General features: G+C 44.8%; 1 long non-coding RNA gene across 1 annotated transcript in view; it reads left to right on the forward strand.

Moving 5' to 3' along the window:
- LOC122542111 (uncharacterized) overlaps positions 1-20,784 on the forward strand; it is a 214,454-nt gene that overhangs the window by 180,936 nt on the left and 12,734 nt on the right. The window contains exon 2 of the long non-coding RNA XR_006309748.2: positions 15,164-15,336. This is a non-coding gene — a long non-coding RNA (uncharacterized LOC122542111). The remainder of the gene's footprint in view (positions 1-15,163; positions 15,337-20,784) is intronic.

Consider the following 20,784-nt stretch of genomic DNA (forward strand, 5'->3'; position numbering starts at 1 on the left):
AAATTAAGAGACGAACAGTATTGATTAGATTCCCTACAGTGTGGAAACAGGCCCTTCGGCCCAACCAGTCCACACCTACCCTCCGAAGAGCAACCCACCCAGGCCCATTCCCCTACATTTCCCTCTGACTAATCCACCTAATACTGTGGGCAATTTAGCATGGCCAATTCACCTAGCCTGCACATCTTTGGACTGTGGGAGGAAACTGGAGCACCCGGAGGAAACCCACACAGACACGGGGAGAATGTACAAACTCCACACAGACAGTCGCCTAAGGCTGGAATCGAACCTGGGACCCTGGTGCTGTGCTAACCACTGAGCCAACGTGCTGCCCACTTATAGTCCTTCCATAAGCCGTGGGGCTGCAGACACCCTACACTGGGCTTTCCCCAAAAGAGCTCGCTCTCCCCTGGTCTGGACATGCTTTCACGCGCACTGGGTTAAGACCCACCTGTTCCCACTAGTTATCCTCACCGCCTCTGACCTCCATCAGGCATGCCCAGCATCACTGTCACTCGCAAGGCCTCGGGCTTCGAATGCCACTCCAACCCTTAGTCGCTGTCATCTCATTGCTGCCTCATTCAGTGAGGTCTCTGTGAAGCACCTGCTTTCTCAACCCTACCCCTCACCTAAGGTATAGTGACCCTCAGGTTAAATTCCCCAGCAGTTATCTTTCTCCCTCGAATCAGACAGTGGGACTATGGTTGCTTTACCTTCCAGAAAATAGTGGTGGTGAGTTTCAAAGCTATTTGGCGATCTTTGGTGAGACACAGGGACCTGGAATAGAATCTTCCAGAATCAAAGTAGCATAGGTGACTCAGTGGCTAGCACTATTGCCTCACAGGGCCTGGTTTTGATTCCAGCCTCGGGTGAGTGTCTGTGTGGAGTTTGCACGTTCTCCCTGTGTCTGTGTGGGTTTCCTCCCACAATCCATAGATATGTAGGTCAGGGTGGATTGGCCATGGGAAATTGTCCCATGGTGTTCAGGGATGTAGGCTAGGTGCATTGGTTAGGGGAAATGTGGAGTAGGGGAATGGGTCTGGGTGGGATACTCTTTGAAGTTTGGTGTGGACTTGTTGGGCCAAATGGCCTGATTCCACACTGTAGGGATTCCATTCTATAAAGTGAGAGACAGGGGACGAAACGTCTGCAACACAAATTCCCAGCTCGGCGAACAGAACCACAACAATGGGCACCCGAGCTACAAAACTTTGAAGTGAGAGGACTCTCAATTAATGAGAGAATACAAAGTTTCCTGTCTTTTCTGTTTTTTGTTCCTTAATCAAAACAACAGACCATTCCAGCTGCTTCCAAACAACAGACCATTCCAGGTTTGACTAGATTACAACACATGAATGATGTCTCGCAGAGGGAGAACATCTGTGGGTCAGCCTTGAAAACAAATACATTAGTATTTAATTTCTTCTGCACTTTACAATGGCATGATGCTTTTTAGATACCTTCCGTCTGAATTTTGTGACAGGGAAATGACAACAGAGATCGTGGATGAACATAATGTTCTTCTTCAAGAATGTAAAGTTACAGTGCCTGATAAAAGTGGAACAGGATTAGCCATGTGTGCTGATTGCAATGTACCTCCAGTTCAGTGGGGGCTGTCCTGAAGCAGCAACTGGGACAGATCAATGTTAGCAAGGAGCAGGGAAATAGAGACAACTGCCTCATCCTAGCCGTCCATGGACCTTTCTTGTGACGGTAACCCCACACTCTCCACGTAACCAACCCCTCCCAGAGAGTCAGGGGAAAATAAAAGCCATCACAACAGTGGGATCATAGGCCTGGAAAAATTTACTTTGACTTCTTTAGGTGATTGATGCTAATCCATGATAGCAATGAATTTGCATTTAGACATTGATAAGCCCCAGAGGTTCAATGTTGGTTCGATAGAGATTCAGCATATGCCTATGATTTTCCTCATCAGAGTTTTATCTGAACCTTTCACTTTGCATCTCATTATATATACACCAAATTTTAATCAACCTGTTTTGATATATTATGACACAGCTCTGGAGCAGGTGGGACTTGAACCTAGCCCTTCTGACTCAGAGGTGGGGACACTACCCCTGCACTACAAAGCAGATGGAGTTTGCACCTGAACCTTCTGAATCAGAGGAGGGGGCACTACCCCAATGCTATAAGAGCCCCTCACACACTCTCTGTCAGTTTTCCATGAATTCACAATTAGGTGATAACTGTCACCTAAATCCTTGTTTCACTTGGCATCATGTGTCCCTGCCTGACCCTACTGTATAATACCAGCGAGCACCCCAATCTGCTTCACAGAATGTGAGCATTTATGAGGTGAGGTCATTGTCAGGTGAATTGCAACATGATAGGCAATCCCCACACAGCAAGATCCCATCATAGCAGCAACAAGTTACATGACCAGAAACTGTTTTAAGTGTTGTTGGTTGAATGGCCCAGGACACAAGCGATAACTCCGCTCCTCTTCTTCAGAATACAGAAGGAGGTAGAGGGCTTTGTGACGTAGTGCAATGAGAACCATCTCTCTCAATGTCAACAAAACTCTTCAGAAAGAAGAGAGAAGAACATACCCTCCATCTGCATCAATGGAGCTGAGATTGAGGGGTTGGAGAGCGCCAACTTCCTAGGAGTGACAATCACTGTCAATCTGTCCTGGATTTCCCACATTGAAATCTGTCCTGGATTTCCCACACAGATGCAATGGTTAAGAAGGCACAACAATGCCTCTTCTTCCTCAGGTGGCTCAGGAAATTTGGCATGTCCATAAGAATCCTCACCAACATCTACAGATGCACCATTGGGAGCATATTGTCCGGGTACATAACAGCCTGGTACGGCAACTGCTCTGCCCAGGACCCTAAGAAGCTACAGAAGGTGGTCTGCCCAGCCCAGACCATCATGGAAGCCAACTTTTCCATTCATTTACGTGGCCCACTGCCACAGAAGGCTGCCGACATCCCAGTTTTGTCCTAAAGCCTGAACACATGGACCAGCAGGTTCAGGAACACCTTCTTCCCAGCCAGTATTCAACTGAAGAATGGACTCTTTCCCTCAAATAATGCTGATCTTGCGAATGCTGATCTTGCCTAACACATGCCCTGTGCAATATTACCTATATGCCTCGGTCCAAGTTTTCTTTAAACCCTATGATCCGTATCTCCTTGTTTACTATGATCCATCTGTAATGCTTGTAATCAAATCAATCAATCAATCAATCTTTGAAGTTGCACTATGAGATCCATTCTCAGCTGGGAGGCCAGCGTGGGGCCTCAATTTAACGTTTAATTGACAAAGTGCTTGATCTTGCAGTACGGCAGCTTCAGATCCTTGGTCCCAACTTTTAGAACTGCCTTCTCAAGATTCCTAGTTTCTCACTCTTCCATACTAAGAGCCTCTTTAAAATCTCTCTCTTTGACTGAACTCTTGTGGCCTGTTAAAAAAAAATCTCCTTGTGAGGCTCAGGGTCAAACTTTGTTTGATTGTCAATCCTGTGAGGAACATTAAGATAGAAATAACTGCCCAAAGGCCGGTATCCCATTACCCAGTCACCCTTTATTAACCTGCCCAAGGTACGTGGGCTCTGACCAGCCAGCTCGGAGCCAGTCCTGAGAGTGAGGACGTTCCTGTTCACAGCCAGTTCTGCTATAACGCAGTAGTTCTGTTCTCTTGAAAACCTGCATTATAAGAAAATTGTGTAACAGCAGCACTATTTAAGCTGGTATCACATTATAAACAATCTACGTATTAAAACTTCATGCTTTAGAAACAGTATCCCCAATTTGTCAATCATGTTATAGCGAGTTTGTGTTAATGAAATACGGATTATAACAGAACAACCTGTATATATATATATATATATATATATATATATTCTTATCTCCTCAGCACCCATGTCATGTGTAGGACACGGTGATGAAAGACCAAGTGCAGAATCATATTCCACCACCACGAACAGAAAACACCCATCTGACCAATGACAAGCAGAGCCCGTCTCATCTAAAGGCAATGCCTATATGATCGAAAAAGTGAAGGGGGTTAAATCGAAATAGAGTTGGTGGGGGAACTAAAGCACTCCAGTTTCCACGGTGCCCACCTCTCCCCGAAAACCTTGAGGGTGTTGGTGGACACCGTATGCTCCTTCTCCAGAGATACCCCAAACCTGAACGACCTATATTTTTGTTTGTTGTCTTTGTCAAACCCCCACATTCCTGCCAAACAGCAGTAGTGCGTATTGCTCCCCAGCGCCCATGTCGTGAAGGATACATTGAGGAAACAATGAATGCAGAAAAGTTTATTGACATTCCACCACCAGGAACAAAAAAAACACCAGACTGGCCAGTGACAAGCAGACCCTTCTCATCTAAAGGCAACGACTAAGTGATCGGAAAAGTGAAGGGAAGGGCATGGATTACATCAAAATAGAATTAATATGAGTTGTTGTTGCATCTTTCACTGTACAAACCAATGTGAATTGATCACTTAAAAGAGTTTGCAGATTTTCCCAGTGGCATAGTTCCTGACCACCACCAAACCCATGACGGGAAATATGGATGGATCTCATATCAAGGAAATAGCGTGTGACAAATTTGCACATGCACACTGTAGAAAGAGTTTTAATTAGATGAGAAATGCTGAATTTAGGAAGGTCGTATGATGTTGATATAAGAAAAAAACTCAAGGCGCCTAACAGGCAGAGAAAATGATTAAAGAGTTGCCTGCATTGTGAAATATATTATATACATCTAAACTGGGGAGTTGGAATGGTGTTAGTGTTTGGTGCAAATTTAACTAAAATATCAACATATTCAGAGCATACAGGTTTGAACACAATGTTCTACAGGAAATGCTCACTTATAAACAAAACTGGCAGAAACTGTGTCCATTGTGGGGGATGCTCTGATTAAGGAGATGCTGATGTGGTCATGGTAACTTCAATGGACAACTAGCCCAGAGGCCTTAGGGTAAGGAGGAGGTGAGTTTTGATATTATGACAGCACATAGTGAAATGTAAAAACAAAACTGAAATTGAAAGCTAACCCAATGGAAAAACCCATCTTGTTGTCGTAAAAACCCATCTTGTTGTCGTAAAAACACATCTTGTTCACTAATGCCCTTTAGGGAAGGAAACTGCCTTTGTTGCCTGGCCTGGTCGATATGTGACTCCAGACCTACAGCAATATGGCTGATTCTCAACCACCCTGTGAAATGACTGAGCATGCCACTCAATTCAAGGGACAATTAGGGATGGGCAATAAATGGTGGACCAGCAACACACACACATCCCGTGAAGGAAGATGTATTAATGTTTTTCTTGATATGTGAAGGCTTCTAGATTCCTTACTCCAAAGGCTGCCAGGGGGGGATTGTTACACATGTTACCCAATTTTCCTTTCCAATGTTTAAATTTAGACCCTAACCCCAGAGGGTCAAACACTGGGTTGGAACAGAAACAAGTGTTGATAGATCAGAAGGAGCTTGGCAGTATCTGCTTCTCAGGGAGGCTTTAAGCAGACATTAAAGTTCCCTATTTTGAGGAGCAGGAAGACCTGTCCATCTCTACGTCACCATTTCTCATCTCGTCAGAAGAAACACCTTAACTATTTATTTATGTTACTGCTGACTGCGAGTGAAAACTGGCTTCACTCTGTACACACAGTATATGCCACTTTGTAATGCAGCTCATTGTGTGCAACATTTCAGATAGAAATGGAAGCTCTTTCTTGCAATGATTGAATTTATTGTTGTCACATGTACCTACGTACAGTGAAACCTTTTGTGCGGTACAGACAAATCATATAAAGTCACACAGATCATAGGGTGATTGACCTGAGTGAGGAATACATAGCTATGGCTATGAAGGAGGCATACAAAACAAGATCAGCATTAGATTTGAAATTTGAGAGGTCCATTCAGAAGTCTAGTAATAGTGGGGAAGAAGCTTCTCTTGAATCTGCTGGTAAATGTCATAGACTCATAGAGATGTACAGCATGGAAACTGACTTTTCGGTCCAACCCGTCCATGCCGACCAGATATCCCAACCCAGTCTAGTCCCACCTGCCAGCACCCAGTCCATATCCCTCCAAACCCTTCCTATTCATATACCCATCCAGATGCCTTTTTAATTTTACAATTGTACCAGCCTCCACCACATCCTCTGGCAGTTCATTCAACACACGTACCACCCTGTGTGTGAAAAAGTGCTCCTTAGGTTCCTTTTAAATCTTTCCTCTCTCACTTTAAATCTATACCCTTGAGTTCTGGACTCCCCCACCCCAAGGGAAAGACCTTGTCTATTTACCCTATTCATGTCCCTCATGATTTTATAAATCTCTATAAGGTCACCCCCTCAACCTCTGACACTATAGTGTTTAAACTTTTATATCTTCTGCCTTACTGAAGAGATTGGAAGAGATCATAACCTGGGTGGGAGGGGCCTTTGACGATGTTGGCTGCTGTTCTACGGCAACAAGAAGTTTAGGTGGCGTCCATGGATCGGAGGTTGGTTTGTGTGATGGACTGGGCTGTGTTCAAAACTCTTTATAGTTTCTTACAATCCTGAGCACAGCAGTTGCCCTACTAAGCCGTGATGCAGCCAGATAGAATATTTTCAATGGTGCATCTGTAAGTGAAATGAAATGGTTTTCTACCTTATCCCCGTCTTGTTATGAATTCTTCCAGGAAATGATTATTATTGGCGCCATCAATACAGGAAGTAGACATGGCTGTATAAGGTGCATACATTAATGAGGAGCATGGACAGATATGATAGGAAGGATATTACATTACGACATATTATTAAGCTGGAGAGGGTTCAGAAGAGATTAACCAGGATGTTGCCAGGAATGGAGGGTTTGAGTTATAAGGAGAGGCTGGATAGGGTGGGACTTTTTCACTAGAGCACAGGAGGTTTAGAAATGACTTTAAAGAGGTTTATAAAATCACGAGGGGTGTAGGTAAGGTGAATGGCAGATGTCTTTGACCTCAGGTGCAGGATTTCAAGACTAGGGGGTATATTTTTAGGGTGAGAGGAGAAAGATCTAAAAAGGACATGAGGGGCAAATTTTTATTTCAGAGAGAGTGGTTCATGTGTGGAATGAACTTCCTGAGGAAGTGGTGGGTGTGGGTACAGTTACAACATTTAAAAGACATTTGGATAAGTACATGAATAGGAAAGGGTTTGGAGGGATAGGGGCCAGGAGCAGGCAGGTGGGATAGTTTAGTTTGGGATTATGTTCGGCATGGATTGGTTGGAGCAAAGGGTTCTGTTTCGTGCTGTATGACTCTATGACTCTATAATCAACTATTCTCCTTCATTGAAAGGTCAATAACAAGGGGGTTTAATTTGAAAGTGAAAGGTAGCTGATTTAAGGGGCATTTGTAGAAACCATTTTTCACCCAGAGTGTGTTGGGAATCTGGAGTGCACTGCGCAGTAGAAATGGGGATGCTCACTAACTTTAAAAAGTATTTGGATGAGCACTTGAAATGCCGTAGCATTCAAGGCTAGGGGTCAAGCTGTGTCAAGTGGAATTAGAGTAAATTGGTTAGGGCAGGCTTGCTAGGCCAAAGGATTCTTCTGGGCAGTATGACTCTGATAAGGCCACAAGTCAGGAGTGTGATGGAATACTCCCCATTTGCCTGGATGGGGGCAGCTCCAACAACTCAAGGAGCTCGATACCATCCAGGACAGAGAAGCCCCCACTTGACTGGCACCACACCTACCACTTTTAACATCAACTCCTTTCACCATTAACGATTAGTAGCAACAGTATACACCATTTACATGATGCACTGCAGAAATTCACCAAGCCTCCACTGTCAGCCCCTTTCAAACCCACAAGCTCTACCATCTAGAACAATAAGGGAGCAGATACATGGGAACACTGCGAGCTCCCATCCACATCCCTCACCATCCTGACTTGGAAATATATCGTTGTTCCTTCAGTGTCACTGGGTCGAACTCCTGGAGCTCCCAATAAAGTAAAATCCTTGGGGATGATGCAGAAGAACAGATTCCAGATTGTCAATAGGAGGGGCATGTTCCATGTATGAGGTTCCTCCCCCACTTTCCTATTGGATTCATTAATGATGGTCTTATATTAACGGATGCTGTTTTCACTAGAGAAAAGAAGGTTTAGGGGTGACTTGATTGAGGTGTACAAGATGATTAGGGGGTTAGATAGGGTCGACAGTATGAACCTTTTCCCGCGTATTGAGTCGGGTATTACAAGGGGGCATAGCTTTAAATTAAGGGGGGGTAGATATAGGACTGATGTTAGGGGTAGGTTCTTCACTCAGCGAGTCGTTAGTTCATGGAATGCCCTGCCAGTAACAGTGGTGGACTCTCCCTCTTTATGGGCATTTAAGAGGGCATTGGATAGGTATATGGAGGATAGTGGGTTAGTGTAGTTTAGGTGGGCTTGGATCGGCGCAACATCGAGGGCCCAAGGGCCTGTACTGCGCTGTATTCTTCTATGTTCTATGTTCTATGTTCTATGGATCCTATTTCTGGGCCCCCCACAGATAGTATCCTCTTTAAGTTTATCACATTAAAACCTCCGTCGTTTTGGAAATCTCTCTTCATTCCCCCCCACCCACCGATATTTCTATTTTGGAGAAATGAGGTCCAGTCCATTCAATCCAAAATTGGGTAGTTGCAGTCTCACTGTGCCAGTGGTATTGTTGTTGATAATTCTAACGTCCCTGTCAGCGCCTGAAATTTATAAGATAGAAGCAACACTGTATTAATATTTAACTAAGCCTCCATACATTTGCTGGATAGGACTACATATCTTGAATGCACTAGTGACTCCACTGTCAAAACATGGGAAGAGGAGGACGCCATTCAGCCCCTCTGCACCCATGTTGCCATTTGATTAAATCATGGCTAAACTGGGTTTTATTTCTATCTAACCACCCAGGTATCCTTTGCATCCTTAGCGGGAAAGAGCTCGGCTTCTTTACATTGAATGCAGGGCTGTAAGGTGAGCTGTTGCTGTGTGAGGGAATGAAGGAGGGACACAATACCATGTAGACTAAAGACGTCTGGTCAACACATGGATTCCTGAGACATTCATTAGTATCTCATCCTTTTTGACACTCTTTCTAAATGTTTCCCTCCCACCCAAGTCCCCCTTCAATGTAAAGGTGAGAGTAGTGCCAGAAAAGCACAGCAGGTCAGGCAGCATCTGAGGAGCAGGAAGATTGACATTTCGGGCAAAAGCACTTCACCAGGAAGAAGGGATTATTCCTGATGAAGGGCTTTTGCTCGAAATGTCAATTTTCCTGCTCCTGGGATGCTGTCTGACCTTCTGTTCTTTTCCAGTACCATTCTAATCTTGGCTTTAATCTCCAGCATCCCCCTTCCCCCTTCAATGTGCTGACCGTCCTGGGCTTTCAATTATTCAGGTGTGATGGTAAAGGGTTCTCGAGCTCTTTCCAAGCAAACAGAGTGCAGTGCCCATCCTGAGTGTGGCAACGGGCTCTTGGGGGGGTGGCTGAGGGCCTTTGGAGGCTTTGGAGACTGAAACCAGGAGAGATTTTCAACTGAAATCAAGAGGCAACTTGAGCTTAAATCTGGAGACATCTGAGATTGAAATCAGGAGGCAGCTTTCCCCACAAAGGGAATTGTAAATCAGACACACTTTGCACCCATAATCTGCTGTGGGTGTCAAGCATCAATTATCTGGTAGTTGCTGAGTTTGGTATCACTTACTCTCCTCTCTGTGGAAAACAAAAAACGATAAATAGAGAGACCCTGTGAGCGCGAACCCCTTGCCCCTGGTCCTCGCTAAGTGTAACCTCATCCCAAGGCAGGTCATGAGACATGCTGTTTTCTTATTGCAATGTTCATGGTTTGGGACTGACTGTGATCACAAGACCCACGGAGAATCATGTTCGCTGCCTGAGGGAGAGGGGCGGAGATGATCAAACAGGAACAAAATCGATAGCCATGCTTCCAGAAAGCTGCAACACTTTATTCCAAAACCTGCTTATGGCAGGCATCCAATGAGGTCAAATTCACATGACAAATTTAGCTTTGATGCAGAGCGGTTTCATGATTGTGGAAGCAGAGGGTTGCCTTGAGGGGGCAGTGAGGAGGTTTAAACCTTCCACTGGCTCCAAGAGACTTTTACTCTCTGGTCAGTATGGGGTGCTGAGTGTGTTCGCTTTTTAACTGTAGGGTACTAGAATGGTTACAGCCACTCAATGCAGCTACCTCCACGCTCAGCCTGCACAATCTCAGCTGTGTATGAATCCCATAATCCCGCCGGCCTTTTTAATCACTTCCTCCACCTGCATTGCCATCTTCAATGGCTGCATCATTAGGAGAGGCACAACACAGTCTGAGTGGGGAGTTATACTGATACAGCCAACCATTCCTCCCTGGGATCCGTACTGGCTGTGTAACGTTGCTACCGTGTGCGGCCCAAACACTGAATGTTTTCAAGGAGTTCCAGATGCAGGTTGTTTTGTTATAATGCCTGTGTCATTAATGCAAACTGGCTGTGAAACATGATTGATGAATTGGGGATGCTGTTTGGATAATGCAAACTTTCTACTGAACGGCTAGAGCTATTTTCCAGAAGGATCCTTGACAGCGTGATTTTCTATAACGCAAAGTTGCAGAGGAACACAACTGTTGTGTGAAAGCAGAACACCCTGTCATTCTTAGGACTAAAGGGATCAAAGGGTATGGGAAGAAAGCAGGAACAGGGGACTGGGTTGGATGTTCAGCCATGATCGTACTGAATGGGGGAGCAGGCTCAAAGGGCCGAATGGCCTAGTCCTGCTCTTCTTTTCTATATTTCTCTCTGTCTGTTTTTTGACTGGACAAAGTTCAAATGTATCCCTCTTTCCCTGCAGCCTTGTACATTCCTGTCTTTGGATGTATTCTCTCTGTTCAGGTACATGTCATGAGGTTTGTCATTGTCCTATGGCCTTATTATATTTAAAGTTAAGATCAATCGATTCATGATCAGTTGGGGAATTGAGGGTTACAGGGAAAAGACAGGACAGGAAAGCAGATGTAAGCAATGACGGATCAGCCGTGATCCTATTGAATAACATAGCAGGTTCGAGGGGTCGAATGGTCTATCCCTCTACCTATTTCTCATGACCCTAACCCCAACTGACTGGACAAGACCCTCAGTTAGATCAAAGTGATATCTGCAAGATATCATCACCCCCAAAAGGCATCGAGAGTAATAAATACCAGCCTTGTCAGCCATATCCATGTCCCAGAAATGATGGTCAAAGACCCAAATAAATGAAAGCAAGAGTTGATCTCTCAGCATAAGGGGCTGCCATTATCAGAGGGTTAATATGGGAGATGGTGATCTGAAGCTGTAGGTAGAGGCATCCTGAGGGACGACTGTGTGTGGTCATCCTTCTCATGATGGCAACTTAACTTACAAGGCCCACATTTATTGCACACCCTTAGTCATCTTTGGAAAGCATTTTGTAAGTCAGCATCAATAAATGAGTTTCTCTTGTCTGTGGCGTCTTCACAACCAAAGTGGCATCACAGATAGACAAGGTGGCCAAGACGGTGTTTGGCATGTTAGAACATAGAACATTACAGCGGAGTACAGGCCCTTTGGCCCTCGATGTTGTGCCGATCTGTGAAACCAATCTGAAGCCCATCTATCCTACACTACTCCATTCTCATCCATATGCCTATCCAATGACCATTTAAATGCCCTTAAAGTAGTGAGTCTACTACTGTTGCAGGCAGTGCGTTCCACACCCTTACTCCTCTCTGAATAAAGAAAGTACCTCTTGCATCTGTCCAATATCTATCACCCCTCAATTTAAAGCTATGTCCCCTTGTGCTAGCCATCACCATCTAAGGAAAAAGGCTCTCACTGTCCATCCTATGTGATCCTCTGATCATCTTCTATGTCTCTATTACGTTGCCTTTTAGCCTTCTTCTCTGTAATGGAAACAGCCTCAAGTCCCTCAGCCTTTCCTCAGAAGACCTTCCCTCCATACCAGGCAACATTCTGGTAAATCTCCTCTGCACCCTTCCCTATGCTTCCACATCCTTCCTATAATGCAGCGACCAGAACTGTACACAATATTTCAAGTGCAGCCACACCAGAGTTTGTACAGCTGCAACATGACCTCATGGTTCCGAAACTCAATCCTTCTGCCAATAAAAGCCAAAACACTGTATGGCTTCTTAACAACCCGATCAACCTGGATGGCAACTTTCAGGGATCTATGTACCTGGACACCGAGATCTCTCTGCTCATCTACACTACCAAGAACCTTACCAAGAACCATTAGCCCAGTACTCTGCATTCCTGTTGTTCCTTCCAAAGTGAATCGCCTCACACTTTTCCACATTAAACTCCATTTGCCCCCTCTCAGCCCAGCTCTGCAGCTTGTCTACGTCCCTCTGTAATCTGCAACATCCTCAGCACTATCCCCAATTCCGTTTACCTTACTGTCATCCACAAATTTACTAACCCATCCTTCTCTGCCCTCATTCAGGTCATTTAAAAAATAACAAACAGCAGTGGCCCCAAAACAGATCCTTGTGGTACACCACTAGTAACTGAACTCCAGGATGAACATCAACCACCACCCTTTGTCTTCTTTCAGCTAGCCAATTTCTGATCCAAACCGCTAAATCACACTCAACCCCATGCCTCAAAATCCGTATTTTCTGCAATGGTCTACGTGGGGAACCTTATTAAACACTTTACTGAAATCCATATACCACATCAACCACTTTATGTCATCCACCTGTTTGGTCACCTTCTCAAAGAACTCAATAAAGTTTGTGAGGCACGATTGACCCTTCACAAAACTGTGTTGACTATCCCTAATCAAATTATTCCTTTCTAGATGATTATTAATCCTATCTCTTATAATCCTTTCTAACACTTTCTGCAGCTAACGAAAAGGCATCCATTAATCATTGTCATCATTAGATCAAACCACCTTTTAATTAACAATTTAATTCATGTAACACCTTCACATGCAATAAAATGTCTCAAGGTGGTTAACAAAAGCACTTTGAGACAAAATGAGTCTCAGCTATTTAAAGAGATTGTAGGAAGGATGAATGAATTGTACATTATAACAGAGTCATAGAGCTGTGGAGCACAGAAACAGACCCTTCAGTTCAACCTGTCCATGCTGACCAGATACCCTAAATTAATCTTTGTCCCATTTGCCAACATTTGGCCCATATCCCTCTAAACCTTTCCTCTTCATGGACTCATCCAGAAGCCTTTTGAGCGTTGTACCACTTCCTTCACGACTTCCTCTGGAAGTTCATTTCAAACATGCACCACTCTCTGCATGAAAATGTTGCCCCTTAGGTCCCTTTTAAATCTTTCCCCCTCACCCTAGATCTAGTTTTGGACTCCCCCATTCCAAGGAAAAGACCTTGTATATTTACCCTATCCATGTCCCTCATGATTTTTTTAAACCTCTGTAAGGTCACCCCTCAGCCTCCGACGCTCCAGGAAAAACAGCCCTAGCCTATTCAGATTCTCCCTGTAGCTCAAACCCTTGTAAATCCTTTCTGAACCTTTTCAAGTTTGGGTCCTAGGGAGTGTTGCTGAACAAAGAGACCTTGGAGTGCAGGTTCATAGCTCCTTGAAAGTGGAGTCGCAGGTAGATAGGATAGTGAAGAAGGCGTTTGGTATGCTTTCCTTTATTGGTCAAAGTATTGATTACAGGAGTTGGGAGGTCATGTTGTGGCAGTACAGGACATTGGTTAGGTCACTGTTGGAATATTGCGTGCAATTCTGGTCTCCTTCCTATCGGAAAGATGCTGTGAAACTTGAAAGGGTTCAGAAAAGATTTACAAGGATGTTGCTGGGGTTGGAGGATCTGAGCTACAGGGAGAGGCTGAACAGGCTGGGGCTGTTTTCCCTGGAGCGTCGGAGGCTGAGGGATGACCTTATAGACATTTACAAAATTATGAGGGGCATGGATAGGGTAAATAGGCAAAGTCTTTTCCCTGGGGTCGGGAAGTCCAGAACTAAAGGGCATAGGTTTAGGGTGAGAGGGGAAAGATATAAAAGAGACCTAAGGGGCAACTTTTTCACACAGAGGGTGGTACGTGTATGGAATGAGCTGCCAGAGAAAGTGGTGGAGGCTGGTACAATTGCAACATTTAAGAGGCATTTGGATGGGTATATGAATAGGAAGGGTTTAGAGGGATATGGACAGGGTGCTGGCAGGTGGGACTAGATTGAGTTGGGATATCTGGTTGGCATGGACGGGTTGGACCGAGGGGTCTGTTTCCGTGCTGTATATCTCTATGACTCTATGACTCTATAAGTTTCACAACTTCCTTCCTGTAATGTAACTTTTTTTTTCTTCATTTTTCTGTTCTGTAACTAAGGATTGTACTGAGGTACTTTTGTACCTAAATTGGCACTGTCAGTGGTGTCTTACAAACTTTCATTGTACTCATCTGAGTACATGTGACAATAAGGTTAATTCAATCCAATTCAATTCAGTTATGAAATGGGGGTCTTTGAATGTGAGACCCTCTGACAGCAGAGGTTTGGTTCTTAAATGATGAGTTATCATACCCAATGGGAGGGAAACCTTTTGGAATTCTGGTCGAGCGAGTTCCACAGTAGAAAAAGTGGGAACTTAGTCTGTATGTTGACAGTTGCAAATGCCCTTCAATTGTTCATTTGTGGGCACAGCTGAGTTGCCAGCTCTCCGGTGCCTACCTGGTGCTTGTAAAGAGATGGGTGGCTTACTTATTTTTCAATCTCCCTGCCCAGCCCCCAACTGCTTCCCCTCAGACACAGAACGATTGATATCCTTGTCCCCATTCTGAAGTCAGACAAATCTGAGGTATTGAACTGGTATCACATTGGGAAGAGGTTTGGAAAGCATTGTGTTGGAGACACACAGAGAGCCCCATACCTAGGAGCTTGTAGAGTTTAACATTGATTCCAGTAGCAGTCATTAAGTATACAAATGTAATCAAATCTAAGTGCACACTGTTCGGGAAACAGAGTATAAAATAACAGCTTCCCCATACACATACACAGTTCTGGTGGTGTTACAATGTGTAAGATTATCTTTTCTTGCTGGTATGTTACAAAAAATTCTAATGGATTATGCAACCAACATAATCATTATATAATTCCCATGAACTTAATGTTCTGTCTCTACAGATGATCCCAGAGTATTGAACTGCGAAAGAGCTGCAAATGTAACCAATGAAGCATTAGCGACCACCAACACCAAGAAAACTATCACCAACATCACTGAGTCCAGGAGACTGCATACTGACACACACTGAACAGTACCTACGGACATTCAGTGTCTGACATTAAGGGAGTCCACGGTGGGTTTAACTTGCACTCTGGTACCGAGGGAGTGCTGCATTGTGGGGGATGGGGTCTTTCAATTCAGGTGTTAGACTGAGGTCCATCCCCAGCAGAGATGGAGGATCACACAGCTGCTATTTTGAGAGAGTTCTCACCAGGCCCCTGTGCCTCTATTAATCCCTTGGCAAATGCCACTTCCAGCAGGGTAACCAGTCATTAACCAGTGGGACAACAACAGAAATTGCTGGAGAAACTCAACAGGTGTGTTGGCAACTGTGCTGAGGGAAACATAACTAATGGGTTGATAAAGTGTGGCATAGGAAATAGCACAACGGGTCAGGCAGCATCCGAGGAGCAGGACAGTCGATGTTTCAGGCATAACCCTTCTTCAGGCCCTCTCTCAGTCGACTCTCCTGCTCCTTGGATGCTACCTGAGTTGCTGTGCTTTTCCAGCACCACACTTTATCAATCCTGACTCTCCAGTATCTGCAGTCCTAAGTTTCTTCTAAATACAGTTAATGGTTCAAGTCCAGGGACCATTCTTCAGAGCAGTCACTGGACATTAACTCTGCTTTCTCTCCATTGATACTGCCAGACCTGCTGAGTTTCCAGCATCCATGGTTCTTTGTTTTATTAACCAGTGGAATATTGCGGTGCGCAGATTAGCTGCCAACATTATCAAAGTTATGATTACGCTTCAGAAAGTCCGTAACTGGCTATGGTCAGTGGACTTTGGGACATCCTGAGGACAGGAAAGGTGCTATCTAAATGCCAACTCCTCCTTTCTCTGTTACAGTAAATTCAATTAAGACCTCCACAAGATGTTGGGCTGAATGGCATCCTTCAGTGCAACAAACTTTCTGTCTTTCTAGCTTTCTCTCTCCTCCCCAATCCAGCTTGAAGACTGGGGTGGCACAGTGGCTCAGTGGTTAGCACTGCTGCCTCACAGTACCAGAGAGCTGGGATTGATTCCACCCTCAGGTGACTGTCTGTGTGGAGTTTACACATTCTGCCTGTGTCTGTGTGGGTTTCCTCCCACAGTCACAAAGATGTGCAGGTTAGGGTGGATTGGTCATGGGAAAATGCCCATAGTGTGCAGGCTAGGTGGGTTAGCCACGGGAAATACTGGATTACAGGGATGGGGTGGGTCTGGGTGGGATGCTGTTCAGAGGGTCAGTCTTGATTCAATGGGCCAAATGCCCTGCTATCACACTGTAGGGATTCTTTGACCAAAAGGTGATGTTTGTAACAAGAATTGGCTCCAAACTCCACAAATCACAGTAACATGAAGCTTGTTATTAATCTTTTTCAAGATAAGTTGCCTCAACTGTGGCTAGTTCAGACCATCAGGAAAATACTGGTGTTTGAGTTTGATAATTTGTTGATTGCTCCCTGGTTCCAACTCCAGTGGAACAGCCCCACTCGTGCCTTGTTTCAATGTTTAAGGTCTTACTGATACCGTTGTTTTGTTGTTGACATCAAGGGTTGACAAAGGATTGCAAATAAGGTGATAATTGAGGGGTAGGACCAAGTGAAATAAATTTATGGATAATCTGCATCTTGAAGAGCTCAATGACTAGTTAAAACATGAAGGGAAGCACAGTAATTGCGAGTTGCGAAAGTTTGCGAATCAATATTTGGGATCTTGTCATCGGTAAAATGTATTAAAATCATACATCATGCTCAAACATTGTGTTTAACTCAATGTCACGTTCATTTTATATTCAGTGCTTCCTCTCTCAATCCATCTTCAGTGAGAGAGGCTTCAGTCAGCAAGCACTGTAGTTTGCAAACTCTATCTTCACCCACAACCTTTCCCTGCACTCAACACTTGGTGTGGACGCATCCTGTTACATCCCTCTTCTGTTATTCGATCTTGCCTTCATCCTTATCAGAGACCCTTCTTTTTGTCCTTCGGCCTGGTGTGGCAGTCTCTCGGCCTGGCACAGTGCTCTTTCAGTGGCCCGTGGCGGTGGCTCGGCCTAGCATGGTGGTCTTTCAGTGCACCCAGACAGTGTTTTGTCTCAGTGTGGCCTCAGTGTTGACTTTGATGTTGAGGTGATTCCAGAGTGATCCAAAGTTAAGGTGGGTGTAGACTGGAGGCTGGCTGCCTGAGTGGGCTGGGTCAGAAAGACTGTTGTTCTGAACTTTTTATTTCTCCATTTTCTAATTTAGTCCCACAATCTGCAACGCTGGACTTGTTATTTCTTCATTTTCTAATTTTTTCTTCCTGAGAACTAGTACTGAAGAATCTGCACCTGGGTACTCTGTACCTAAGATGGTGTCATAAGTGGCGACTTGTAAACTGTTCACCGTACTCGCATGAGTACATGTGACAATAAAGCTCATTCACTTCAGCCCTCCCCTCCCTCCACACTTTCTCAAAGTCTCTTCTCCTTCTGATGCTCATTATTTCTGATGGAAGGCCATTGATCTCTCTATTCTTTTATGGAACATGGACATTATTGCTACCCCTAATTGGCCTTGGGCTGGTTTGACTCCTAGAGCATTCCAGAGGGCACTTAAGTCATTCTCATTGCTGTGGGTCTGGAGTCACATGTAGGTCAGTTTGGATAAGGATGGGCAGATTTCTCTCCCGAAAGGACATTCATGGCCCAGATGGGTTTTTACAATAATCAGCAATGGTTGCATGGTGACCATTAGACAAGCTTCCATTTCAGGTTTTATTCAATTCAAATTGTACTACCTACTGTAGCAAGGTTCGAGCCCATGTCCTCGAACATTAACCTGGGCTTCATGGATTATTAGCTGACTGGCATTGTCACTATGCTGTCACATCCCCAGAGCACTAACATTGTTTCCCTTTCCATTGATACAGTCTGAGCTGCTGAGTCGTTCACAGTTTCCTGTTTTTAGTTTCAATTTCCCAGCATCTTGTAGTATTTTGCCAGGTAAAAATGTCCTCTCAGTGTCAATGATGGTCAAGTCTCCATTCAGAATAATCCCAATGAAGTCATCTCTCATTCATCTCAACTCCTGAGTGTATGAGAAAGTGAGGACTGAAGATGCTGGAGATTAGAGTCGAGAGTGTGGCACTGGAAAAGCACAGCAGGTCAAGCAGCATCCGAGGAGCAGGAGAATTGATGCTTCAGGTAAAAGCCTCATACCTGATGAAGGGCTTATGCCCAAAACGTCAATTCTTCTGCTCCTCGGATGCTGCCTGACCTGCTGTGCTTTTCCAGCACCACACTCTCGACTCCAGAGAGTATGAGTCCAGTTTGATTAGACTCTCATCATCAGGCAGGCCTCTCATTCCAGGCATCAATCCAGTATTTTTCTAATGACTGATGTCAGTTTGGTAGTTCCTTGTTTTTTCTCTCCCTCCTTTACTGAGTAGCAATGTTATTTTTGATAACTTCAAAGAGAAATGTGAAGATATGTGGATGATGACAGGAACATTGCACCGAGACAAACAGACAATTGTTAAATTCCCTTAAATACAGTTCGCACAAGGTGTGGTACAATCCTGGTAGCCCCACCCCTCCAACCGTAACAAGGACAGAACGCCCCTGGTGCTCACCTTCCACCCTACAAACCTCCGCATAAACCAAATCATCCGCCGACATTTCCGCCACCTCCAAACAGACCCCACCACCAGGGATATATTTCCCTCCCCACCCCTTTCCGCCTTCCGCAAAGACCGTTCCCTCCGTGACTACCTGGTCAGGTCCACGCCCCCCTACAACGCACCCTCCCATCCTGGCACTTTCCCCTGCCACCGCAGGAACTGTAAAACCTGCGCTCACAACTCCTCCCTCACCTCCATCCAAGGCCCTAAAGTAGCCTTCCACATCTATCAAAGTTTTACCTGCACATCCACCAATATCATTTATTGTATCCGTTGCTCCCGATGCGGTCTCCTCTACATCGGGGAGACTGGGCGCCTCCTAGCAGAGCGCTTTAGGAAACATCTCCGAGACACCCGCACCAATCAACCACACTGGCCCGTAGCCCAACATTTCAACTCCCCCTCCCACTCTGCCGAGGACATGGAGGTCCTGGGCCTCCTTCACCGCCGCTCCCTCACCACCAGACGCCTGGAGGAAGAACGCCTCATCTTCTGCCTCGGAACACTTCAACCCCAGGGCATCAATGTGGACTTCAACAGTTTCTTCATTTCCCCTTCCCCCACCTCACCCTAGTTCTAAACTTCCAGCTCCGCACTGTCCCCTTGACTTGTCCGGACTTGTCCGACCTGCCTAGCTCCTTTTCCACCTATCCACTCCACCCTCTCCTCCCTGACCTATCACCTTCATCTCCTCCCCCACTCACCCATTGTACTCTATGCTATTCTCTCCCCACCCCCACCCTCCCCTAGCTTGTCTCTCCACGCTTCAGGCTCTCTGCCTTTATTCCTGATGAAGGACTTTTGCCCGAAACGTCGATTTTGCTGCTCGTTGGATGCTGTCTGAATTGCTGTGCTCTTCCAGCACCACTAATCCAGAATCTGTGAAGAGAGAAACAGAGTTAACATTTCAAGTCTGGTATGACTCTTCTTCAGAACTGAAGACAAGACTGAAAACATTCAGATGATGAGTCATATTGGATTTCATTCATTCATTCGCAGGATGAGGGCATCACTGGCTAGACCAGTTTTTATTGCCCATTCTGAGAAAGGGTCACTCAATCTGAAATGTTATCCTTGATTTCTCTCCACTTTTGCTGCCAGACCTGTGGAGCTTTTCCGGCAATTTCTGTTTTTGTTTCTGATTTACAGCATCTATAGATTGTTCGGTTTCTCTAAACCCTTGACTTCATTTTCCTGCCTTTTCACTCTTTCATCCTTGATTCTCCTTCCTGATTAAAATCAGTTTATCTCAATTTTGAATATACTTAATTCCCAGCCCCTATAGCTCTTTGTGGTAAAAAAAATTCTACAGCTTCAATAGCCTTGAGAGAACAAATGTGTCCTTATATCTGTCTTAAATAGGTGACCCTTTATTCTATGATTATGCCTCTCAGAGTAACTACCCTCTACACATCCACCTTGACAAGTCCTGTAAGAATCATACACATTTCAGTGAGGTCCCCTTTCATTATTCTATACTCCAGTGAGTACAGGCCCAATCTACTCTATGTCTCCTCATAAGAAAATGCCTCTATACCCAAGATCAACCAAGTGAACAATCTCTGGACTTTATTTCCTGAGATAATGTAACCAAAACTCTTCATGGTATTCCAAATGTGTTTTGAATAGTTTAAGCAAACTTCCCTGTGTTTATACTCTGATCCCTTCGAAATAAAGGCCAATATTCCATTTGCCTTCCTTACTACCTACTGAACTCAAGAAGCTCAACACCATCCAGGACAAAGCAGTTCGCTTGATTGGCACCACATCCACAAACATCCACTCCCTCCACCACCGACGCTCAGTAGCAGCAGTGTGTACCATCTACAAGATGCTCTGCAGAAACTCACCAAAGATCCTCAGACAGCACCTTCCA

Source organism: Chiloscyllium plagiosum, unplaced genomic scaffold (genome assembly GCF_037043375.1).
Source record: "Chiloscyllium plagiosum isolate Xiang-an unplaced genomic scaffold, Cpla_swu_hap1 HiC_scaffold_33, whole genome shotgun sequence".
NCBI classification, from domain to species: Eukaryota; Metazoa; Chordata; class Chondrichthyes; order Orectolobiformes; family Hemiscylliidae; genus Chiloscyllium; species Chiloscyllium plagiosum.